The sequence below is a fragment of the Amblyomma maculatum genome, chromosome 3 (genome assembly GCF_055883805.1).
Source record: "Amblyomma maculatum isolate TAMU_Amacu chromosome 3, ASM5588380v1, whole genome shotgun sequence".
Classification (NCBI taxonomy): domain Eukaryota; kingdom Metazoa; phylum Arthropoda; class Arachnida; order Ixodida; family Ixodidae; genus Amblyomma; species Amblyomma maculatum.
Window position 1 is genome coordinate 196,315,825 of NC_139346.1, and position 11,557 is coordinate 196,327,381.

Consider the following 11,557-nt stretch of genomic DNA (forward strand, 5'->3'; position numbering starts at 1 on the left):
AAAAAATTAGTTGTGGTTTAACTCTGGTTAACCCTAGTTGAATTGCGATAGCAACGGCAGTAGCGTCTTTTGCCTGTTACATTATTCCCCTATCCCACCCTATCAGTGTAAAGCGCTACATTATTGGGGACACTTAAGCTCATCCTTTAAGAGTATGACGCGAGAGCGTAAGCTGCCAGCCCACATATAAATGAGAAGGGTTCAGTGCTATTGAACCGAATGTGGAGTGAAAGTGTTAGCTGCCGGTGACCGAGAGTTCTTCTTCTTCTTCTTCTTCTTCTTCTTCTTCTTCTTCTTCTTCTTCTTCTTCTTCTTCTTCTTCTTCTTCTTCTTCTTCTTCTTCTTCTTTTTCTTCTTCTTCTTCTTCTTGTTCTTTTCCTTTTTGTTCTTTTTCTTCTTCTTCTTCTTCTTCTTCTTCTTCTTCTTCTTCTTCTTCTTCTTCTTCTTCTTCTTCTTCTTCTTCTTCTTCTTCTTCTTCTTCTTCTTCTTCTTCTTCTTCTTCTTCTTCTTCTTCTTCTTCTTCTTCTTTGCGGCTGTTCAAGGTAAACCATGGCGACCAGCCGAGAGCTACGCGAAGACTCGAAATCTGGCGCAGTATTGCTATTGCAATAAAAAAAAAAAAAAGGCTGAAAGCAAAGTGAACCAAGGGTGTTCGTCTTTGTCTCCTCTATGTACCAGAAAAGTGCGAATAAAGGGTTAAGCTGCGAGTAAAGGCACTGAAAGAGACGGGAGAACGAATGACGAAGTTCGGTGCCAACAAAGAGGGAACCCAAACATAGCCGGCGTCACGTCCGCTGTCCCATGCACGTCAAAGCTCGCCGCGAGCTATATAAAATCTCGCTGTTAAGCAGACAGCGGAACTAATTTCTGACCACGCGCAAACTGCCTTTGCCAACTCCTCCGAATCTTTAGCCTAGTACCTAACGCGGTTGCAGCGTCCCTGTCTCCGCGTCGCCTCAAATGCGTCACTGTCTCTTAAGTGAGTCGCTCTGCCGAAGGCGACAGGTTTACTTCACAGGTTAAAATCGCAGATATGTCGCTTGCGACAACTACGCGATGTGCTTTTCGGAACAAGTAAAAATATGCAGTTCAAAGTGAGCATGATAAGGAATACAGAGACGCATACACAGCAGCTCAAAAAGCAATATTAAACATTTTTAACACGCAAGGATTCATCTGCACATGCAAAACGCTTTACTTTAGTTTATATTGTTCAATTACAGAGCGGCAAGCAAAGAAAATGGTATCAGCTGCTCCGTTCCAAGAGTGATGCAGGCTCCAAGAGTGCTTGCCTGCATATGAAGCGAAATAGATGTGTAGACGCAAGGACGAAATCACAATAAATTTCGGTCAACTGCAGCTGTTACTCCACAAGGTAGTGCTTTGGTCAGGATTGGCAGCATCTGCATGCGAATCAAACATAACGTATCACAGGTGCAAAATTCAATATATCCAGGCTCGTGGGAAAGATATGAAGAGACACGTTTTCGGCGGGCAGGTTAAGTTTTGTTTTTATGCAAGAACTGCGGCGGGCCAGAAAAATGAAGGTACTAATGTGCTCTTCCCCCCCCCCCCCCCCCGGTCTCAAGTTCTCAAAATAACAAAATAAACGGTTGACAACCCGCTTGCTTGAAGGTTTTACCTGAGAAAGAAAGAAAGAAAGAAAGAAAGAAAGAAAGAAAGAAAGAAAGAAAGAAAGAAAGAAAGAAAGAAAGAAAGAAAGAAAGAAAGAAAGAAAGAAAGAAAGGAAGAAAGAAAGAAAGAAAGAAAGAAAGAAAGAAAGAAAGAAAGAAAGAAAGAAAGAAAGAAAGAAAGAAAGAAAGAAAGAAAGAAAGAAAGAAAGAAAGAAAGAAAGAAAGAAAGAAAGAAAGAAAGAAAGAAAGAAAGAAAGAAAGAAAGAAAGAAAGAAAGAAAGCGAGACCCAAATCAGGCCACAGGTGGGTTGGGTGGCATTCGGGAACAGTCGTGATGAGATTCATCATTTAGATGGGCATAATTTACATTCTTTTGACGACAGACGTACTCATTTACCGTATGCAATAGCCCAGCTCAGTGGCGACCACAGCGTTCTACATAGTCTAAGGCCAAGGGTACAAATCCGTCACTGAAGTTGTATTTCAATGAAGGAGAAAAGCAAAGGAGAAAAAAAAAACACCCGCAAAAACACACGACAGAAGCGAGATAGAAAAAAAGCCCACACAGCAGTCATTCATTTGGAGGACTTCACTGCAGCATTTCTTATGACCTTGCGCTGCTACTCGACATTAAACAAATCACGTCTTTTTCCTGCGTACAGTGGTTTAAATCTTCACCGACACGTCTGTCAGTAGCACATCATATGACAGAGCTACCATAAGCAGTTGGGCTTGCCGAAACGTCGCCGTCCTGGCCATTGTTAATCGCATCATCTACGCCACTACCACTACAACCACCACTGCCGCAGCTGCTGCTCCTCTCTTACGCAAAGCTACCGTTCCTGGAATCGACAGGACTGGCGGCGAAGCGACGCAAGGTGCAATGTTGTCTGGAGCGGTGTCCCCGTCGCTAAGGAGCTTGCGTAACTGACGCCTCGGAAAGAGAAGGAGAGAGGGCGCGTTATAATATCCCGTTTCCCACCGCAAGGACCCCCCACCGTGTCGGGCTCGTCCCTGTCAGAGGCGTGCTTTCTCTTCTTGCCTCAGTGCGCGGGCGACCGGGTTCTCGTTGCCCCACACCACCACCGTGTTCTTCTTCTTCTGGGAAGAGCCACCTGGCTCTCAGGCCCGTTTTGGGGTCCCGCCTTCGCGTCAAAGTCAGCTGTCGCGACGCCCTGACGGATGGCGCCGGCGACGCCAGGGATGACCGATGCGCGCCCGGAGTCCCCGTTCCGGAACAGAGACGTTAACGGGCCTCACCACCACGCGCGCATAAATAAAGGGACTCGCTCGGGGTGCAGGCTCAACCACACGACGTCTCTTCTAGATTTCCATTTCCAGCTCTTATGCCTCTTCTGTAGCTGCTCACAAGCTAGAGGTGAAAGGTGAGAGGTGAGAGGTGGGACCGCTTGCAACGACGTCCGAAGACCAGTAGCCCCGAATTCTGCGTGCATGTTAGAGACCGAAATTCTGCAGGCACTCAGTGGAGGATGCGAAGTGTGAAAAAAACTGGGCCGTTCACATCGAGTTCTGGTGAGAGAACTGATGTATAGAATGTTTAATTCAGCTTGGCAGCAGGTAGGCGCGGTTTATTTTGATTGAAGCAAAGCCTTATAGGTAATGTATACCACTGCGTCCTTCGTGAAACCTCTAGAACTACCGTCTTTGTAAGTCCTTTTGCAGCTCGTTGGCTAACTACTTACACAGGAGACAAAGCTTCTCCAGCTAAGGCTGAAAATTTTCTTCCCTGTATGGTAACATCCGGAGTTCTGCTGAGATCCAGTTCGGGCTTCTGTTGTTCAATCTCTTCATCAATGATCTTCGCAAAGTTGTTGCTTCCTCTCAGATGCCCCAATATGCTGACTACCTAAAAATACTCCATGTAATATGCTCCCATCATGACTGAAACTTAATTCGCGCAAACGCTCACACAAGTGGGCTTGTCAAACAACACTGATAAGACACTTGTGATATCGTTCAAGCGCAAGACTTCCCTCAGCAGCCCTGTTTACATGGACACGACAGCGGAGGGTCGAGTTGGCGAGTTGAGCTGAGGGGACTCGACCCTACCGGGCTTACATGAGCCCGACCAGACGAGCGCAGAACCGGCTCTGGACAAGCGGAGATTAGGGCGGTACATCGCGTCGAGGCGAAGAACTAGCAGACGGCACCTGAGTCCGGTTTTTCCCCCGTGCGTCTCTAGCGTTTCCCGTACTGTTCTCCTCTCCCACTCCAAACTCGACAGCGTTTACATGCTTCCTGCAGTGGGGTCAAGTGCAGTCAACCCCTCCCCTGCGCGGGAGTTGACTGGACTCGACCCGTCGTCTTTTCGACCCAACCCGAAAGGGTTTGCATGAACCCGATAACCGGCTTTCGACTCGACAACTCAAGTCAACCCGCTCCTGTAGAGTCCATGTAAACAGCGCTAGTGTGTTTCCTTATGGTCTCAACAATCAGATAATCATTTAGGTGGCTGTTGTTCGCGACTTAGGTGCCCACTTAGATGCTGAGTTGCGCTTTTATCCTCGCATACTAGAGGTCAAGAGCAGAAGTGTGCGCGTGCTGGTAATGGTGACTCCTGTCTGCCGAGCCGTATTCCTAGTCTACAGGCTATGTTACCCTGTATACCGGAGCCTTGTCTTGTCGAAACTTCAGTAAGCTTCCGTTGCATGCAGTTTGAGCTACCGTATCTCTTTGTAAATTCTTCTAAATTTATAGAAACGGTTGTTGATGGGTGCAGTAGGTCGTGCGAAAAATAAATAAATAAATAAATAAATAAATAAATAAATAAATAGGCTTACAGGAAAGGATTGATTAATTGACTGAAAAAACTTGCCCCAAGAAAAGGCCGATCACTCCCGTCCCCGGCACGCGGGCCTGTGAGACGAGGGCCGCCTCGTCAAATGCTTTCCGCCAGGTGGAAAGGATCTGTCACACTTCTTTCGTGGACCCTTGACCGCGCTGTAAGGCAAGAGAGGAATGTGAGAGTGAAAGCGGAAAGAGAGAAAGGTGCTGTAGTGGAGGGCTGCGGAGTAATTTTACCCACCTGGAGATCTTTAACGTGCGCTGACACCGCACAGCACACGGACGCCTCTCCGTTTCGCCTCCATCGAATGGCAGCCGCCGCGGTAGGGATCGAGCCCGTGTACTTCGTGCAGAAAAGGTTTGCGACGGATGTCATGGGTAGTGCGGTCTGCTTATCTGCACCCAGAAACGGCTGCAGGGCTATCCTGCGCCCTTTGGGCTCAACAAACCTTGAGACTGGACAGCAGTTGCAAGCCCTTGTGTTTTTCTTCAAGTATCTACACTGATAGCGTTCCGCGGTAGTTCAGTGGTATAAGATGCTCGGCTACTGAACCGCAGTAGCCGGATTTGAACCCAACCGCGACGTCCGCATTTCGGTGGAGACGAAATGCAAAAGGCGTCCGAGTTCTATGCAATGTGAGTGCACCTTAAATATGATCCCAGGAGGACGAAATTATTCCGTACCTCTCCACTACGTAACTTCTTTCTTCATTCACTTCCACCTTTCTCCCTTCCCTTACGGCAAGGTCAGGTGTCCACCAAGCACAGATATCACGATTTTCCTTTCTTGTAAACCAGTCTTTCTCACATGGAAAGATTCACAAGTATGAGTTTAGCATCTTTGAGAGAGAGAGAGAGAGAGAGAAAGCTCTTTAATAAAAACAGATTTTAGCCGGCGTTAATGTTCGCTGACATGATACTCTGCATGGGGTTGGGGAATTAGGGAATGAAGATGAAGAAGGGTTAGGAAAGGGTATGGTCTTTGAAAGTGGATGGATGGCTTTTTGGATAAGACGGAAGTCCAGTAGTGTGCTTGTATAGCGGAATGATCAAGTTGGTGGGGAATTTAGAGTTTGTTTAACGTACCAATAGCATCTAAATAGGCAAATAAGAATGCCATTGCGCGGCGCTGCTGCCTGTAGCAGTCTAAAGGACCTAATATAGGGTCCACTGTGAGCGGCACTTGGGTGACAGGCTGCATGCGTTGAGTGCGCACGTTCGTTAGCGTACGCTGAAAATTCGCGGAGAATATGGAGTACAGTCTCAACTGAGCAGCAGTTGTCGCAACGCGGACTCTCTACTTGCTAGAACCGATATTGTAGGCTATTCGTAAAGGCAGCATTGAGACGGAGATGATGATAAATTGTTTCTAGATGACGCGGATAGCATCTTTGATCAAGCTTCGGGTGCCTCGACGCTCTGCATGACAGAGTCGTGCATTTGATGTGTCGCCTTTTCTTCTAAACCCCATTGTGTGAATTATGTGCATGTATAAAGCCATAGTATCGTGTGTATTGTCTCCATTATTTTATCACCTTTTTATTATCTCTTTATATTGTTTCCATTCTTCTGTTTCTGTGCACCTCTGTTAATAGCCTGTAACTGTTGTTGGGCACCTCAAATAAATAAATAAATAAATAAATAAATAAATAAATAAATAAATAAATAAATAAATAAATAAATAAATAAATAAATAAATAAATAAATAAATAAATAAATAAATAAATAAAGTGGTATCCATCAGTGAGTATCATTACCTACACTCTCCCTGGGTGAGACAAAATATAGCTAGTCGAGAGAACTGGGAGACCGTGCTGCGTCCGGACCCTGCGCTCCAGCGGAATATCGTCCATCTGGCAGAAGAGGCAAAGCCCACCTTTAATGCGGCGGTTCATATGCCTGCGTGCCCGTGGCGTGTGATGATCAGCTTTTTCTGATGGCAAACAAGTGTTTTTCAATCAATAAATCAATGGGCACGGTCAGAAAACTCATGCAGCTTGCTGTTGGGCGACAAGTCGCTAAGCTTGTATATCAGAAATCTGCACCCTTTGCTCAATGATCGTCTTGAGAAACAAGTGAGTGCGGAGAGGTGACTGAATAGTTAACTAGCGTATACTACTTGTGTACCTCATCCTACAAAACAGCCCTACCTCACTACAAAAGAGCAAGCCAGCAAGTTCTTGGATCAGTTTAAGCATCTAGATATGAAATAAACAATATAAAACAAAATATGTGACGGTGAACTCTCGTCCAGTATGCCTCCCACCTGTCTATTGTCAGCAACCTCGCACACACTTGTGAGAAGGGTGCCGCTAACGGTATGCGAGCTCTTCTGAGTTAACTGACCCTCTTCAAATAATTTTATTTTACTATGACATCAGCACTCTCAATTCGTCCCCTAAATCTCCTTTACTTCCCTTTTCGCCATTCCCTAATGTGAAGTAGCACGTCGAGATCTGGCCGACCACTTCAACCTTTCTTTTATTAAATCAATTTATCTCCCTCCGTAGTCACTGGGGGGTTTGTAAGGTAATGAAATTCATTCATTCGATAGTGTTTTTGGTCTTTGGAGGTTAGGGGATATCTTTTGCGGGCGACTGGTGCCATAGACTGGAGGACACCTGCGATCTGTACAAAGGCGAAATTATCCGCAGGAAAGCCACTGACGGTGATGGGCAAAGTGAACTCATGGATGTGCAAACAGCGCAATCCAGACGTCATATTCACGCAATGTGGAAAAACGTGTCACAAAGTTGTTCACTGGAACATCATAAGAATTGAGGAAATAACTGAGAATCAACTTACTTCTATGTGTCCGACCAATCATAACAATGGATGTAGTAGATATACAGGCATTATGTGGAGTTTCGTAACTTGGATTATTAGATTAAGTATCTCAGGGTGAATTAGAGGCCACTCATTTCTCATTCGTAAGCAAGTAGCCACGTATTATCGCAGTGGATGGGTCACTGAGTTTTTTTTGTTTTGTTTTTTTTTCTACCTCTGGTAGGTACTACAATATCGATGCACCAACGATGGCGCAGTACCCCTCGTAGAAGCCGGAAAATCTCTCTTATACCGTTATCACTGCAAATCCCGTCGCATTCTTGACACGACCATGAACCAATACAAGTCACTGTCGCACGCACCTTGTGCTCATTTTGTGCGCATTTTGTGCGCATTTCGACGCATTGTTGTTTTAGTGCTGCAGCACTACTACCCGCGTTCTCCCAAAAAGCCAATGTCTGAAGACGATTTGACATTTGACCTTCCAAGTGCGAATGGGTGAGAGGAGGAGCAGGAGGAGGAGGAGGAGGAACACAGCTCTGTCACGGAGAGCATGCACCTGTTTGCGGTCTGGTGACCAAAACCACAGCCGGTTTTGAGGGGGAGCCCACTCGCGCTCTTCCTCGAGACCGGCCGTGGCAAAACATACTGCAAAAGTGCTCTAGAATAATACTGCGTGGTGCAGGGGGAGAAGAAAGGCTGCGACGTGTACTAAGGGAGAAAGGCGGTGGGGGAACGCTCGACATGTGCGAAACCGCGGTTCAGAATCAAAGCGAAAAGACTGCTGCTCCCACGCTGCGGCGCTGGGGGCAGAGGGGAAATCACTACGCTTAGCATTCACTGCTAGGCACACTTGACTACTTTCTGTCATGGCTCTGCTTCTCAGGTTAGTATGAAGGGTAGTGCGGGGCCGTCCTGGTTGTCTGACGAACAGTATCGTCATGTGCGATGACGGGAATAACAGCGGGCAAGACGATAGCGGCAGCAGGAATCAACAGAGGTTGATGTCATTGCTAAGTGACAGAAACATGCGGACGCGCAGAGGGAGCGTGTACAGAAAAAAAAGGGGGGGGGGGGGGGGGGTCAGCAAGAAACCGATAAGAAGGGCAATAAAATAGTTGTAGGTATCTTGTAAGTCAAGATGAAGTTCTTGTGGGATACGTAAGACTGCGTCAAACTGTTTCACTGACCACTAAATTGTATTTGCTGTAAAGAAGAGGTTCCACTTAAGTGGGCAGATCACCGAGAAGGAGGAAGAGAAAGTGATTTTGCGGACCAGCTGACTGCAAGTTAGGCCACCCCTGCTCCGGTCCTGCTCGCTACTAGTGCCCGCTACCAGTGCCTGGATCCCCGCTTAACACTTGGTGGAGGTGTTACAAAATGTTACAAAATGTTATTCGTATCCAACGCCATCGCCAATGAAAGCATTACTTTAAGAAGGTATTCTCTGTGAGGCATATGCCATCTGGGGTCTGAAAGCATGGCCTCCTGATTAACACAGCAAAATAACGTCCAATATTTGAGAAACAGCAAACACAATCACGTCAAAACGGCCTGCTTCTGCACGATATTTCGCGATTAACTGAGTTAAGCCGTCTGTTGTTTTTTTTTTTTTCTTCTCTTGCATGCCTTGAAGCCCAGCCTTGACGATACCCAGATCTGGCGGTGCATCCCCATCGCGTCAGAAATAGTACTTCCGCCTTTCGGGATGACAGGAGTTCGACCATGACAGCGGCTACGATCACGAACGCGCTACTATAGAGATGGGTGCGTAGGTGCTTATAGACACATTGCACAGCTGGCGGCGTCAAGGTTAAAGTGAATTGCTTCCTTTGATCCCTCCAAGAGTAAACGGACTACCGGCCATGCTAGAAAAATAAAGTTGAAGGCGAAAACAAAAAGCCGCGCGTTCTAACTGTGCGTATATACTGGGATGCCCAGCTAAGTTATATATGTTTCTTTTTTTTTGTTTTTTTTTTTTTACACGATGGGCCTCACATTAAGAGTTTATTTTAACTCCCCCGAAAGCCATATGAACGATCATCTATCTCGCCAAAACAAACAAAAATGCATCTACGTGTGGGACGCCTTGAACAAATCATGAATTAAAGAAAAAAAAACGCGGCAAGAAGCATGAAACCGGAGTTTAGGTTCAATGCAGATGAATTCGATAACCTCCCTTGTATCGAGTAGAATATGGATATACTGTAGGCCAGACGTAGCTCAGCAGAAACAGATGGGATGATAGCGCAGTTGGTTTTAGACAGAAAATTGGGTAACAGTGTGAAGTTCAAAACTGAGGTGGAAATGCTGAAGATGCCTGTGTACCTTTGTACATGTGCGATAGTGCGCCTGTGACAAGGATTCGGTGTGCGCTGCATTGCGCGCTCAAAACATGTTCAGTTCGGTAGCACTGTTCACTTCATGACCTCGCTCTCTTACATGCTCTTTCACTGCTAAAGCTGAACGCAACCAAAATTGGCGTTAGAGAAAACCTGAGCCACGGTTCTTGCTTCAGTAAGGCTGGAGCAATATCAAGCTCCGTGTCACATTTTTTTCCGGCCTGCTTTCCGTTAACTAGGTTGACGACTGGGCAAGTTGTTAAAGGTTCATATTTAACCAGCCAAAGGACGAGACACAGGGAAGAAGAGGACAGGACAAGGCTGGACTAGCAACTGAATGGTTATTGAACGGAAGAAAACACCGGCAACTCGGAAAAAAACGCCGAACCCTTCTGTCAATCGGCTAAAAGGGAATTCTAATGATTAGCAGTTACAGGAACTCAGGTTTGTGGCTCGAAGGAAAACATCCGCAGTTTGTTCAAGGCAACCTGAGCTGAAGGAAGTTCGACCATACACAGACATGTAAAATCGAAGGTCATCGGCAGATCAGTGACGCTGTTCTGCAAACTAAGCTGCACAGACTGCTTCATTAAAGAGGTAGAGTATAGAGAGGCATAATGCTCAGGGACCGCAGAAATAAAACGGAAGCAAAAAGGCCATAACGCGGGACTTTCGTTCGCCCTCAAGGAGTCCTTGTCAAAGCATCCCTTCAGCTCGCTGCAAATCCTAGTTCGCAATGTCCTTCAAATGGATGCTTGCCCACACTTGCTACATTCCTAGCGTTAGAACGATGGGCGAGGACTCTGTCGGAAGCCGCGTCACCGACGTGGCCAGAACGCAAGCTTGCAGTAAACAAAAACCAGGGCTGCGACAACAACAGCGAACCGACTCAGCGAAGCGCAGCCTCTCAGTCTTATAGCTCCGGGTCCAATTTGTCACCGAAACGACCGTCGTTGTTCGTCCTTTGTTCCTCCCGAGCGAGTCAGCCGTGGCGGCGCCAACCCCCCTCCCTTTCCCTCTTCGAGCCCCCACTCTATCTTATACAGTCTCCTCCTCACCAAACCCTTCTCCTTTCAGCTTTCTATCTTTTACCCACCTGCGTCATGCGACCGCTGCTGAGCTCTGCGATCTCTGCTCGACTAATCGCTCCGTTTCATTGGACAGAAGGGCGTGCTTTTTCGAGCTACACCGAGTGCCGTTGTTGATTCTACACCCGCTCTTCCTCTCGACATTCGAGCTCGCGAGACTGTAAGAGAACGGCACAGATTTCCTTTCTCATAGACTCTTCTTCCGCGTGGACGCAGCTTATTTTTACACTTCCTGATATGAAGGTTCTCGCATGTTCGACAAAAACTACAAAGCCTCGTGAGCTCCCTGTCGCGTAGATCTCTGCAGCCTCACATTTACAACCGCGACGATGCCCCGCCGTGGTGTTTATAAAGTGTTAATGAAGATTCTTGCCAGAAGAGCGCAAAATCTTACAAAATACCTTGTAGGGCCACGTAAAACGTGCGGTATTATATGCCGCACTATCGGAACAAATGTGCACATTACAAGAAGTGTTCTTGAATGCTGTGACGGTCTTCGTAGAATGAGTTGCTAAGATGCAGCTTGATCTTGCGAAGGCTTTCGATAGAGTGTCGCACGAAATTCTTTTCGCAATACTGGAACATGTAAAAGTTGGCTCAGTGATGTCACAAGGTGTGCGGATGGCGTATGAAAACTGTGTTGCACGTATCATTTTGAATAAGAAGTTATCAGAATGCGTGCCTGTCTAGTCTTCAGTGCGGCAAGGTTGTTCGCGCTCAGCTCTGTATATTCGCTATTTATTTTGAACCGTTTCTGTTATCATTGATACATAATGAACGTGTCTGCGGTTTTACTCTCCAGTCTACGTAGGTAAAAGTACTTGGTCACGCGGACAATATCACCGTTTTCTTGCGCAGATCGAGAAAGCGTTAAAGAAGTCGTTCGAGTTGCAGGCGACTG